We start from the raw sequence: 13,951 nt of genomic DNA, 5'->3' as shown, positions 1-13,951 counted from the left end.
TAATCACATCAAAATTCATTTGCCGATGCGTTTTGAACCATCTTAGTAAGGGTGAATTTGATGCCCTTAGATCCTTGAACCAGAACAAGGACATTATCGTTCTAAAAGTCGATAAAGGTGGGGCTTCTTTTATTCTCGACAATGAGGATTATCATAGGAAGATGTTGGATCATCTTTGCAATAGTGAAAGCTATAAAAAGCTTAGTAAGAATCCCCTGAAAAGGATCTCCAAGAACGTTGCTCTACCCATTAAGTCTAGCAGCATTGTGGCTTCCTTCAGTCACAAACTTATTGAGAGTAGCCTCGTTACTCCTAAGATCTATGGACTTCCTAAGATCCACAAGGACGGGGCCCCCCTGAGACCTATTATCAACACCATAGGAGGGCCCACCTACCTCCTAGCAAAATATCTTGCCTGGAAGCTTAAACCCCTTATTGGGCTTATAGAGTCCTTCGTCAAAGACTCTTATTCATTTGTCAATGAGTTAAAGGGAATAAAGTGTGATCCTGGGGACATTCTTGTTAGCTTTGATGTGGTTTCTCTTTACACTTGCATTCCTATAAAGGAGGCCATTGAGGTCATTAATCACCTCACTGACCCTGATACTGCTCATTTAGTAGAGATTTGTCTTACCTCTACTTTTTTTTGCTTTGAAGGGGAATTCTATGAGCAGACTTGTGGGGTGGCCATGGGCTCCCCCTTGTCCCCTATTGTGGCTAATATTTTTATGGAGGACTTTGAATCCAAGGCTTTGGCATCAACCCGTCTCCTGCTGAAGCTATGGAAAAGATTTGTGGATGATACTAATGTCATCTGGCCTCATGGCCATGAGGAGTTAGATCTATTTTTTCAACATCTCAACAATCAATCTTCCTCCATAAAGTTTACTATGGAGCATGAAGTTGATGGGTGCCTACCTTTCCTTGATGTTCTCATTTCGAAGAAGGAAGATGGTTCTTTCTCCCACAAGGTGTTTCGTAAGAAAACTCATACTGAGCAGTATCTTCATGCAAACTCTCACCATTTCCATGCTAAAAAATGGGGTGTTCTCAACACGCTTGCTACTCGTGCGCTGAGAATCTCTGATGAAGGGAACCTTGATAAAGAGAAAGACCATCTTCTTAACATTTTTGTTAATAATGGTTATAGTAGGCAACAAGGTCTGAAAGCCTTCCTCAGAGCTGTCAAAGGTCCCAAGGTTAAAAAAGACCCCTTAGATCAAGTCGCAGGGGTGCATATCCCTTTCATTCAGGGGACCATTGATAGGATTGTGAGAATCCTCAGAAGGCATAATGTTCCTTCTACCTTCAGACCCATCAACACCATTCGTAGCTCCCTTAGATCTGTTAAAGACCCAGTTGACCACAAGGACATGAAAGGTGTTTATGTTATTCCTTGTTCGTGTGGGACCCCCAATGTTGGTGAAACTGGGCGCTCTATTAATCAAAGGATTCATGAGCATGTAGCTAACATCAAGCATGGGAGGACTCGGAAATCAACCTTGGCTGAACACGCGAAGAAGACGAAGCATCATGTATGTATTGAGGAGGTTAAGGTTATTGCTAAGGTTGCTCATTTTTATCATTAGAAGTTTAGGGAGGCCATAGAAATTGAAAGGAGGCCGAGCAATCTCAATAGGGATGATGGCTGAAAGATTAGAAAACTGTTGGATCCTTGCCATTTCCTCTTAAACCCCCATCCCACTCTTTTTTCTTTTTTTTAGATGGATAAAAAAGCCCCTGTATTATGCGATCTCAGAGCAAACCACCCGATCGACGATTCCAAGCGTTCTGTACGCCCCTGTTTCTTCTTGCCATCTCAGAGGAGGCACGTTTGTATCAGAGACACTTATAAACAGAAACAGGAATCCTCTGTCGAATATCAACAGCGCCAGGGCTTCCGTAGAAAAGGTTAATGATAACGCCAAGGTTCCCAAGACTTTTGACGTGCTGGCGCCCAGTGAGCCAGGGGAAAATGCCATGTATTCCCCAGCCTTCTATGCGGCTCGCACCATAGGAGGCATTCTCAGATGCAGTCTAACCGATAATGGCATAACCCCTCTGGACCTCGTCAAATGCAACATGCAGGTTGGAAATTGGTCAGATCAGCCAGTAGCAGGAAGGCCAAGCTGGACAGAACGAAGGGGTATATGGTCTGTGCAGAATGCGATGGCCCGGTACATTGCTGAACAGATGAGGGTTTACGTCATCGAATGGAAGTCGGGCCTAGATACCCTAACCATACCAGCCATGAGCCCGAAGATCTGGATCCCACTGCTGGATACAAATGCCCATGACAGAGCAGGTGGATCAGTGACTTCCAGATCTAGCCTGGATCTACCCGATCCGGACAACAATCGAAGGAAACGCCAAAATCCAAGAGATCTGGAACCTCTCTCGGATACGGAGTTGGATGGCTCAGATCTGACAAGAACCGAGCCACCCCAGATTGCCAGATCCGGGTTTCAAATCTTTGTGAAGACGCCAAAAGGAACTACAATCGTGATCTGGACTTATGACAGCGACAGGGTTTTAGATCTAAAGAAAAATATTGCTGATCAGACTGGCTACCCAGCTGAGGAACAACACCTGTTAAATGAGGACATATCGCTACAAGAATACAAAACCATGCAAGGATATAACATCAAGCCAGGTTCCACAATCATTCTCAATATGAGATTACGAGGAGGAGCCGAAAATGCTGGAACTAGCTCGCAAAGCAATGGGTCCTTTAAGGAAGCAATGAAGGGCAAAGAAAAAAGTTCCACGACAGCCATGGAACCTCCAGGGCGATACATTGTAGATCAAATGCCGGAGAGCCCAGCTATTTCCATCGAAATACCAGAGGTAAAAAATATATATTCAGATCTACAAAAAAATGCAGTCATTTGTAGATTTAACGGTTTTTGGCCTAGAACTGATGCATTGTATCAATGGATTCATTCTGCTTGGACAAAAAAATGCCAAATCTACCTATACCCCAAAGGGTTTTTTATAGTATGTTTTGAAACAGAGGAAGAAAGGGAAACAATTCTCAACCAAGGGCCATGGTTCTGGGGCAGTGTTGGACTTTTTATTACCCCTTGGTTTCCTAATTTTGATGCTAACACCATGGTGGTATCAAGGATGCCTGTATGGGTGAGGATTCATAATCTTCCTCTACATTTTTAGCATTCAAAGGTTCTAATAGCAATTGGAAATACACTGGGGAGAATTTATAGACGCAGAGAGACACATAAAAGGAATATTTACTTTTGCCAGAATATGTGTCGAGGTAGATCTTAGCCGAGGACTACCTGAGAGTATGATTCTGAATTTCAATAATACACAGTGGGAACAACCGTTGGACTATGAGAATACAGCTTTCAGGTGTCGGGGATGTCAACAAACAGGTCATTTGTACAATGCATGTCCAAGCCTCAACAAGAGCAAGCAACAACAAAGGAAGCCGAAAGGATGGCAGAATATAGACACTGCATATAAGAAGGCAACTGCAGAAAAGAAAAAAGAACAAAATACAGCAAAGGATAAAAATCAGGACAATAAGGACAAGGAGATCAATGAGGAAAAGGAACAAGAGCTTGAGATGGAAATAAGAGTTAACAAACGAAGCCACAGTCCTGAAGGATCGGATTTAGATAAAGAGCAACCAATGAGTACGATGGAAAACCAGCTAGCCGTTATTGACTCCCCTCCCAACATGGATGGTTGGAGAAAAGTGGAGAAGAAGAAGGGCACGAAGACTTAGACCAGCTGGTTTTCTTTTTTGCTGCACTCTAGAAAGTTCGAGCAGCTCATTCTTTTTCTGCTTTTTAGACAGTGCTGTACATTTCGGGCTGTACGATTAATTTTCACACAGCCAAATTGAATGCTTAAAGCATATGCTTGTAACTTTTTATTTTAATAAAAAGTTCGCTTTTTTCAAGGATGCCTGTATGGGTGAGGATGCTTGTATCAAGGATGCCTGTATGGGTGAGGATGCATAATCTTCCTCTACATTTTTAGCATTCAAAGGTTCTAATAACAATTGGAAATACACTGGGGAGAATTTATAGACACAGAGAGACACATAAAAGGAATATTTACTTTTGCCAGAATATGTGTCGAGGTAGATCTTAGCCGAGGACTACCTGAGAGTATGATTCTGAATTTCAATAATACACAGTGGGAACAACCGTTGGACTATGAGAATATAGCTTTCAGGTGTCGGGGATGTCAACAAACAGGTCATTTGTACAATGCATTTCCAAGCCTCAACAAGAGCAAGCAACAACAAAGGAAGCCGAAAGGATGGCAGAATATAGACACTGCATATAAGAAGGCAAATGCAGAAAAGAAAAAAGAACAAAATACAGCAAAGGATAAAAATCAGGACAATAAGGACAAGGAGATCAATGAGGAAAAGGAACAAGAGCTTGAGATGGAAATAAGCGTTAACAAACGAAGCCACAGTCCTGAAGGATCGGATTTAGATAAAGAGCAACCAATGAGTACGATGGAAAACCAGCTAGCCGTTATTGACTCCCCTCCCAACATGGATGGTTGGAGAAAAGTGGAGAAGAAGAAGGGCACGAAGACTTAGACCAGCTGGTTTTCTTTTTTGCTGCACTCCAGAAAGCTCGAGCAGCTCATTCTTTTTCTGCTTTTTAGGCAGTGCTGTACATTTCGGGATGTACGATTAATTTTCACACAACCAAATTGAATGCTTAAAGCATATGCTTGTAACTTTTTATTTTAATAAAAAGTTCGCTTTTTTCTTTGGGAAAAAATGAATTAAAAATGATTAATAAATATTTTGATTAAAAAAAAAATCTAGTTAATACCATAGTAACTCATAGGTTGGATGAGTTTATTTATTTTTAATAAAAATTATTCATATTTGGTTATATAAAAATAAGTTTAGTAATAAAATTAACTAATTAGATTAAACATAATATAATATATTGTGAGTTATTTTAATGAGGGTAATCAAAATATTTTCATATGAATTAAAAATGATTATTTTTTGTAAACTAATAAATATTTAGATTATAGTTTCTAGGTTAGTATATTTTTAAATTAGATTAAAAATAATTATATCAAACAGCTTAATTAATGAATTAACTGTCTCTTGGACCCCTCAAATATAGCTCTTCTTTGTCCCTGTGGTTAAATTTAGTTGTTTCTTGGTCAATCATAGCTGTTTTTTTCTAACCGTTTGAATGATCTCTCTCTATTTAAGCTATGCTTGAATCTGGTTCTTCATTTTATCCTGACAATGAACCACACTCATTGGTAAATGAATTTTGATGTGATTATCCCAAAAAACCTATCTCAAAAAATTATATATAGTTTAAACTTATCCCACCCAATTGTCGCGAAATGGACAAATAAAAATGTGAGAATGGACAAAAATGTTGAGTATCGATAAAAAAATCCGGTAATTGTGAATTTTTTTCAGAGAAAAAACTGACATAGATTTATATTAAGAAAATATAAAAGCCTTCAAATACATATGGCTGTATATTGAGCTTGAAGAAAAGCCCTACATGTTTACAAAAAATGATAACGATAGTCCGAATCATCCATATCTGGAACAGGATAAACCTATACATCACATCAACAAAGCCCGCTTGTCCAAAAAAAGCCACAGATTATACAAAAGCTAGAAAGAAAACAACCCTTCCAAAATTACATAACAGATAACACATAGGAAAAAAGGAGCAGATCGCTCTGCCTTGAAACAGAGATCCAAAGGACTAGTACCAGCTTGCCAGAGCAGGACAAATAAACCCAAAATCATATAGCAAGGTCATTTGGCGAAGAGGCGTTTTGTTGAAGAGATTCATGACAACCCAGGATTCACTGAAGAATGGCATGAAGGGGTTCCTTTGAACCCTGGAAAATTTGTGCATTTCGCCAGATCCACAAGAACCAACAGGAGATGATAAACAGCGACCTCCAAGATGAGGATTGCCTACTCCACCATATAAAAGCATCCTGAACAGAAGAAAAGATGATGTAAGGAAAACCAAAATGTAAGGACAGATCATACCAGATATTAAGGGACGAGGCACATTGAAAGAACATGTGCAGATTTGATTCCGCTTCATTGAGGCACATGGCGCATCTACTCGGGCCCTGCCATTTCTTCCTTTGAAGGACCTCCCATGTAAGGTTTTTGTTCCAGAATAACAACCAGGAGAAAATAATCATTTTGAGAGGACATGCAGCCTTCCAGAGACGGGGAGGAAACAACGGTTGAGGACTCCTTCCAATAACAGAGATCATATCAGCATAAATAAGCTTTACGCTCACAGAGAGATTGGATCTTTTGAGAGCCCAAACCAGAAGATCTTTTGTACCCGATCGAATGATTCCCATGCTACAAAGGCTCGCTTTTACCGAATTCCAGAGAGAGAACATCGAATAGGGTAGTTGCAAATCCTCTCCTTCTTTCCAGACCGGGGAGGAACCAGACCATTCTTTTATCAGCTTATCCCATGTGAAGCATCCCTGCCTATGTAAAAAGAGGACCAACGGCAAAGGAAAAGAGAACTCCCGGGTGCAAGAAATATGATCATAACCAATGAGCATGCAGGAACCCGAGCAGAGATTCCAGCAAAAATACTGCATGAAGATATAATGAATTTTCCTGAGACTCTGCCAGATCGACGATCCACTCCTGACACCAATGGACCGCCTCCTGTACCAATATTCAATACTCTTGCCTCTTAGATATTTTGCCTTAATGATCTTACTCCATGGTCCATCACCAAATATACCTCGATGGAGAGATGAGGAGGGCATTTCCAAAAGTGCGCAAATCTAACAGGCCCCGTCCACCAGCACTTTTTGGTTTTGATATAGAAGCCAACTTGACAAGATGAATTTTTTTTCTGAAAAGAAAATCCTCCCCAAGGGAAATTTGCAATCAATCTGTTCATATGGTTTATAGTGCTAGCTGGGAGATAAAAAATATGAGCCCAATAGACTGAAAGTTGAGAGAGGACGGCCTGTACAAGGGTGAATCTGCCAGCCAGTGAAAGGAATTTAAACTCCCATCCTGAAATCTTTTTATAAAACTGCTCCAGAAGCCATTGCCAATCCCTTTTTGAGTTTCCTTTAGCCTTTAAGGTGAAACCTGGGTATTTGAAACCTTGCTTAATTGAAAAAGGAGCAATACTCATCAGTTCAGATATCCAGAGAACAATTTCCATATTTGAATCATTGTGAAACAAAGAGGATTTTTCCTTATTGATAACCAGACCTGTAGCTTTCTGAAATTTAGAAAGAATATCATTTATGCATATCCATGAGGCCTTACAAAGCATAGCAAAGATAAGGACATCATCCGCAAAGAGTTTATGAGAGAGGGAGACATCCTTACAAATATTTACCGCCCGACATCTCTTTTCTTCAACTGCTTTATTTATCTGCAAACTGAGAGAATTCATTACCAGAATGAAGAGTAGAGGGGAAAGGGGACATCCCTGTCGGAGACCCCTCTCCGCTTGGAAGAAAGGCGAAGGAGATCCATTAACAATCACTGAATATCTGACATTCTCAACACATCACATGACCCAATTGACACTTTTAGACTTCAGTCCAATTTTTGCGAATAGGATTCTTAAAAAACCCCAATCCACACAATCATAAGCTTTTTGTAAGTCGATCTTGAGGATGGCCGCATCCATATTCTTTGACAGCATTGTGAATAGACTTTCCTGAGTCATGGCCACCGCATCCAAGATAAAACGGCCCTTCAAGAAGGCATGTTGGTCCGCAGAAATAAAGGAATTTAGAATAGGTTTCATTCTTTCCGCAATGATTTTTGAGGATAATTTGAACATGATGTTGCAAAGCGAAATAGGCCTGAATTCGTGGAAAGACTCAGACCTGTGTTTTTTTGGAATTAGAGCAATAAAAGTAAAAGAGGTGGCCCAATGAATGCTTCCAGACAACCGAGATGCGTCAACCATCCGCAACAAGTCTGTTTTAAGAAGGTCAAAAAAATGGGAGAAAAATTTGATTGGCCATCCGTCTGGCCCCGGACTTTTATCCTTTTTAAAAGATTTGATAGCACTAAGAAGTTCATCTTCCGAAATTGGCTTAAAGAACTCTTCATTTGCAGCATCATCGAACATTTCCGGAACCAGCTCTATGCCCCACATAGCATCTTGAAAGAGAACCTCCCTTATTTTGTATTGGTTTTGGAAAAAACTCACGGCCTCCGTCATGATCTCCTACTGAGATATGAGAACATTCCCCTTTTCAACTTTTATGCTCCAGATAGAGTTCCTTTCTTTCCTTGCATTTGCGTACTTATGGAAGAATCTTGTATTTCTGTCTCCCTCCTTGAGCCAAATGGCTCTGCTCTTGAGATGCCATGTAGCCTCCTCCTTTTGCAAGAGCAATTGTTTCCTTTTCTCCAAAATCCTTATCATGCTTTTAAGTTCTATAGAAAGACTGTTGGGATCAGTTGACTATAATAGGGAGTCCAGTTCCTTTCGAGTCAAGTATTTTCCAGCTCTTGTTTATCCGACCTCCTTTTTTGATATTTCCATTTCTTCGTCACGGCCCGCAAATACTCCATCTTTACACGGAAAGGCATATAAGGCACCAGATCAGATTCAAGGAGGCTCTTCCATTTACTGGAGATAATTTCATTAAAGGATGGGTCTGCTAAATGAATCCTGTTGAATTTAAAAGGATAACCAAGTCTGATAGCATTTTCTCGCCATTCTAAGAATATGGGTCTATGGTTCGAGGTGTGTTCATTCCCAATGGATAGAACTGGCATTCCCATTTTGCGGATTATGCTAGCATGCATAATGATTCTATCAATTCTCTTTGCAATGTGGGCCTGCCCGGTCCTACTGTTGTCCCATGTTGGCCTCATTTTGTCAGGGGAAATGTCCACCAAATCCCTATTTAGTAATTCCTTCCTTAATCTGTCAGCCATTGGATCAATTTTCCTTATTGAGCTATGACCGGAGCGACGGGAGAGAGCGACCAAAACCGTTCCAGAACGTCCATGCAGAGAAGAAGATAACCCCACGGAATAGAGGCCCAATAAGAACCAATTGAGCTTCAGAGGAATAACAAAGACCTCCCTCACAGCGAAAATTTGCAGAGAAACCCAAGGCCGAAGGCCCCAGATTGAGGAAGGGAAAACAGAAGAAAGCGTTTCATGGGGATATTTATAAGCTCAAAGGGTCATCCGAAAACACCATTCCCGCTTCAGGCATCCCTGCACGGAAACTAGAACCGGCAACGTGTCCAGTGGGAAAAATGAGATAGCATGCAGAAGCCTTCACCTGAACGCAGGGTGGCGGAAACTGTGGGAAACTAAAGCCAGATGTCTGAGGGTGGAACTTGAGTAATGACACCTACCTAAAAACAGAAGAAACCAAATAGTTGTACGCAGGGTGGCGAAAACTGTAGGAAACTAAAGCCAGATGTCTGAGGGTGGCGCTTGAGTGATGACACCTGCCTAAAAACAGAAGAAACCAAATAGCTGCATGGGATTTAGTCTCCCGAAAAGATTGTCAGTCTTCTACTTTAACGAGTGGCTAGAACTAGGGAAGGCCTGCAGAAAACTACATCGAAGACCCAAGGTGGCGAATCTTGTGAATGAACTAAAAATGCCTTACGAGCCAATCAACTGTAATAGATTAGGATCTCCCACCGGATGTAGCTTTGACGAGTGTCCAAATCCTAAGTGTGTTTGTCAAGTTCTCTTTGAGAACGCTCGCTCTCCCGTGCTCCGGCCGCTCCCTGCCGAAAATCAAATCGAACCTCAACCAAGCTCCTGGTAATTGTGACTTTAACTTATGACTTTCTGCGCATCGCACCCTGGCGGGAATGTAGCTATTAATGCAACAATTTAAAAACTTTACTTTGGTCCATTTTCATTACAGGTTACTTAACGTATTTTTAACACTTTTAATGCTATGTTGTATGGATTTTTGGAATGTTTATTATGTTGTATGAGTTTTTGGAATATGAAAATGTTGATGCGTGAGAGATTTTCTTAAAATTTATATGAAATTGTTAATGAGAATTATATTATAATATTATATAATAAAAAAATTAAAAATATATATATTTTTAATTATATAATATATATAATAATTGAAATTAATATTAAATCAAAATATTTAAATATTAAAATTAATTTAAAAATATAGTCTTTGTTATATATAAATATATTGGTGTTTTTTTAGGTTTTTCATTTTTATATATATATATAAATCTTAAATTCATTATTATTTTTTAAGTGTGAAGTTAAATTGATGCATGATTCTAGATCTTTCTACACCGCTAGTAGTTTCTAGAATCACATGTAGGATTCTAGATATTTCTACACTGCCATTATTCCAGATCTCCATCTAAATTACATACAGGATTCTAGATCCTTCTTCTGCCTCTATAAATTTGTAATTTCTCTGGCCAAGGAAAGCAAGTAAGCCAAGGCCCAAGCCTGTTATGTAAGGCAAAGTGATTTCTGTTCTCTAGTGATTGTTTTATCTATTCCGTTGTTTCTGACTTAGTAATCTTGTTGTTTCTCCATTTGTCTGTCTCTGTGAATTATTCTCTGCTATTGCCATCAAGTAAGCCAAGGCCCAAGCCTGTTATGTAAGGCAAAGTGATTTCTGCTCTCTAGTGATTGTTTTATCTATTCCGTTCTTTCTGACTTAGTAATCTTGTTGTTTCTCCATTTGTCTGTCTCTGTGAATTATATCTGCTATTGCCATCTCAGTCTCCGAGTATAAATCCGCTGTGTGTTATGTATGCTCTGATCTAACAACTGGTATCAAAGCCAAGAGGTCTCGAGTTCGAAACACACCTGGCTCGCTAGAGTTAACGGATCCACCAAACACATGGGAGCGTTGATCAACACCACCATTAACAGGGAGCGCAACATTATTCTAATCAATCTTTGAGACAATCTGACTTAAAAAGACAAAGAAATAGTTTTACATATGTTTTTTTGGTTATTTTTAAGAGAAAAAACAAAACAACTTTAATGTAAGTATCATACAATATACACACAATCTTCTGCCATATATATACATGAACAACAAAAGAAATATTTATCAGCGTACACCCTAGATATCGCTTTTATGTAGAGGTCGAGGTGCCACACGCTTCCTTAACCCATCAAAAGATTGCTCCAATTTCTCAATTAAGGATATATGTGTTAAGTATGTCTATGTCTTTGGCCTTTCTTCCTGTAAAAGGTTCAACATAGGTTCATGTTTTGTGGATAGTTCAACATATTTCTCTAACTGCTTTGTATTCCCCAACCCCAAGAACATCAGAACTCCAAAAAAACAATCTTCAAACCTCAGAATTTTTTCCAACCTCCCTCATAAATAACATTCCCATACAATTTTAAAGCTCCCAGAAAAACAAAAGCCATTGTAACATGTTTCCCACCTCTCTTGAAAAAAAACCACTATAACTAAGCTTTAATGGTTTAAGCATTTGTTTAACCTACACAATATCCAGAAAACTCAGAAAACTCATCGTGAAATATAGTGGGACTAGAATTGCTTGGATTCCAAGGCCGATAGTTATCCGAAATCGAGTATAATAATCTGTATATGATAAACATTAAAATTAAATTAATTTTTGTGGGGAATACAACAGGAGAGACACGTGTGAAAACATAAATGTGCAATCACGTGGTCACATGTCAAACATTCCCTTTGTCTGCAAATGACGTTTGGGAAGCAGCAACTGATATATATATATAGATAGCAAAGCCAAGACCGAAGTGTGACATGTCTGTTCCCGACAGAGGAGATCATCCTCTATGGGGCTAACTTTTAGAGTTTGAGAACGCTGTTAGAGACGAAAAAACAACATGGGTAAATCCCATTGTGGCTCAGAAAAATGGATAAATCAAGGGGCCTGGAACGGTAGCACTCTATCCAAACCCATTCGATCTCATGGCGATGGAGGATGGAGGAATTTCCATGTAAAAACAGGTGAATGGTAGTAGATCTCTAATATCTTGAAAACATGTTTTTGCATTCATGGTAATAGTTTTTGTTTTTTTAGATGTTTTGAACTATTAAATGTAACGAGAGACATTATGAACCACATTTAGTATTGTCACAAATCTTAAATAAAAATAAAAACAAGTTTTCAACCTGCAAAAGCCTCAAATCTAAAATCACTGAATTGATAGGATACAGAATAATCTGAGAATATTTGTTTTGCAGGTCTAAAGCGTTGTGGAAAGGACTGTCCATTAGGTTCGATGAACTATCTTCATCCTGGTATTAAACGTCGAAACTTTTCCTCCAATGAAGAGGAGCTCATTCTTCGGTTGCATTGTCTTCTTGGCAATCGGTATGTCATGACCGACCATATATTTATCCATGCAGTAGCTTCATTATAATGTGTGGAATTTTATATTATTGGGATCCTATGTAAAAGTGCGAGCGTATTATGCATGTAGGTGGTCGCTGATAGCAGGGCGACTGCCTGGCCGAACAGATAACGAAATCAAGAACCACTGGAACACTTATCTAAGCAAGAAGTTGGTAACGAACGAATGTCAGGCCAAGGGATCGCACAATCTGAAGACAAGATCAGAATCTCCTGCTGCACAAAATCATGCCTCCAAAACCATTCCTGTGAAAACAAAAGCGTTGAGGTACTCCGAATTGTTAAAATCAAATGGCTACAACATTTACGGAAAAAATAGTAGGCCAGATCAATCATTGAAATTGTCTGATGATAAGGAGTTTGATGTAGCTGATCACAGTTTTAATATATCAGACATACCAGATCGGTAATTATCTGACCACATGGTGTGCACATGCTGAAGAAGTGCTTGATGATCTAGGTTGCCAGAGTGAATTAATTCTTGCCAATCTTAAATTATTATATGATGAACAAACAACTGATAGGCAGAAGAGGGAGGATAAAGAGAAAAGAAGAAGAGAGAATCTCAATCTCCGAAATTTTCCAAAACCATGGAAGTTCCTCAAAATTGGGCTACTAGTGAATCTCAAGAAGAAGATGTAGCTGAATCAAGTAGTCAAGTTGGACATAAAATAGAAAGGCCAAAACCAGTCATTGTCCACAAAAATAAAAGTGAATTGGCTACTTTAGAGAATGCTGCTACTTTGTTTCCATCCTTTATAATGCCATCACTCCAAAAAGAAAATGTGTTTACAGAAGCCAAATACCCAAGAGTAGAAGAAGATTTGTTTCCCACTAATTCATCTGGGTATGTTTTAGATTTGGATAAATCAAAGAATCCAGCTGAATCCATCAGAATCTGGATTGGTGCTTTATACCAGATGCAAGTTGTCTCCAAATTGGATAACTATTCAATCTTCTTGTTAGCAGAAAAAAGAATGGCTGGTATTGTGTATGATTGGTGGATGGGTGGAACAGCTGAAGAAAGAGTAAATGTTGCAGCCTCAGGGTTAGCTACTCTAGAAGTCCTTTTGCTTACACAATTTGTCCCTGAACCTGGAGATGAGAAGAAGCAGCTTATTACAGATTTAACAAGAATGGAATTAAAATATTTAAAGGATTTAGATAAGTTTGGTTATGATTATATGTCAATAATATACAAAGGTAATCTGACCAATGATGTCACTCAGAAGATTTCCTTCTTGTCTAAGCTGCCAAGAAACCTAGGAGATATGATAATGAAAGATCTAGAAGTCCAGGGCAAAAAGATAGATCAAATCTATTGGATAGATCTTTTATTCAGGTGTCAGGAAAAAGTAAAATATTTGTGTTGGCAAAAACAGGTTCACAATGTTTCTCCAAATCTGAATGTCTGTCGTTCTGTATTACCCTGGACTCCCTTTAGGAAAAGAAGATCTAAAAAATATGGTAAATGCAGACCAAAGCGTGTGGCAAATCCAAGACGACCATTCAGAAAATTCAAGTATATCAAAAAGAGAAAACAACCCAAAAGAGATAATGCTTGCTT

At 39.1% G+C, this 13,951-nt stretch overlaps 1 pseudogene; it reads left to right on the top strand.

The window, feature by feature from the left end:
- Positions 1 to 11,854: 11,854 nt before the first annotated feature.
- On the top strand, positions 11,855 to 12,794 carry LOC149193293 (transcription factor MYB114 pseudogene; annotated as a pseudogene).
- Positions 12,795 to 13,951: the final 1,157 nt, after the last annotated feature.

Source organism: Pinus tabuliformis, chromosome 2_2 (genome assembly GCF_031772625.1).
Source record: "Pinus tabuliformis cultivar Carrire ecotype Pingquan chromosome 2_2, CPIR1, whole genome shotgun sequence".
NCBI lineage: Eukaryota > Viridiplantae > Streptophyta > Pinopsida > Pinales > Pinaceae > Pinus > Pinus tabuliformis.
This window is presented reverse-complemented; position numbering and strand designations above follow the sequence as displayed.